This window comes from Penaeus japonicus, unplaced genomic scaffold, assembly GCF_977035675.1.
Source record: "Penaeus japonicus unplaced genomic scaffold, GWHDUDI00000001_assembly GWHDUDI00000019, whole genome shotgun sequence".
NCBI classification, from domain to species: domain Eukaryota; kingdom Metazoa; phylum Arthropoda; class Malacostraca; order Decapoda; family Penaeidae; genus Penaeus; species Penaeus japonicus.
In genome coordinates, this window is record NW_028234421.1 from 1,986,740 (window position 1) to 1,988,082 (window position 1,343).

Genomic DNA, 1,343 nt, shown 5'->3' on the forward strand with positions numbered 1-1,343 from the left:
GTGTTGTGTGTATCGATCTATTCATTAAAGCTTTCAAATGTGCTGCATTGAGAGTTTTAATGGTGTGGAAAAAAATCACGATTACAGTGCATAGAATTCCCTGTCTTAGTTTGTCTTATTCGTAACATCATAAATTTTCCTCTTCATAAATCTGAAGCGAGTAAACACATCTTTTGGTCATTGATTTTCACCAACTGCTTTTACGATACTCAAAACGGCAAGATATATTAGTTGTTATTGTAAAGGACTTATAGATGTTCAATACATTCATTAGTATAATTAGACGTCATTCCATGTTGGTAATATGTAAGTTAATTATCTAGCAATTGCTGGTTAGACTCGAATATTGCCATGTCATTGAGACCTCGGTTCATTTCAACTTTTTAGAATATTTCTAGACACATTTTCTTCTACATAATCATAGGCTCCAAGAATATAAAGACATCTATTAAAGCAGCAAGTCCCAAAACACATTTTAGGAAAAATAGGTAAGCGAAAGTTTACGCCATCGTAATGATATCACAGCAGAATCACCTATCATAAAAATATCCATTTTAATTTGTAAAATAATGATTAATATTCTTATTCGGTTCATCCCCGATCATGTGCCATTCCACGTAGGGCCATTGCAGCCTGGGAAGTGTTCTACTGACAAACAACTAGGTTCAAGCTGTGAGATGGGTATGCTTTGTGCAAGAAGAAGCGTATTTAACATGATGCATAGTGAGTGCAGACTGGGATCACGGGGGGGGGGGGCAGTAGGGTACAGGGAGGACAAGACGGAGGGTGGATAAAGAGATACTGTGATAGTAATCTTTGATAACAATCTGTCTGCTGCTGCAATGATCTCCTGACTGGGTGTGTGGCGAGAGGATAAAAGTCGCCCCGATGTGTGATTGTGGTTGGATTATTAAGTGAAAATCGCGAAATTGGAGCCGAAGTTGATATTCCTTTGTGATTTTCCCTGGAGGGCGGTCTTCCCCATCACTTTGAGAACCGCACAAGTTTGGCAAAGGTTTCGGCTAATCTCGCACTGGCACATCACATCGGTTCATCGATATCGGAAGAGGGGAGAATACTGGCGGCTCTTCCATTGTCGACCAGTTAGACGGTAGATCAGTGAGTTCCGTCGGAAGAGGAGGATTTCGGAGGTCGTGTCGTTGTCTTCACTCGCTAAAGTGTCATTTTCTTAAAGTATTATTATTATTATTATTATTATTATTATCATCATTACTATTGTTATTATTATTATCATTATTATTATTACTATTATTATTATTATCATGATTGTTATTATTATTACTATAATTATCATTAGTAGTATTACTATTATTATTATTACC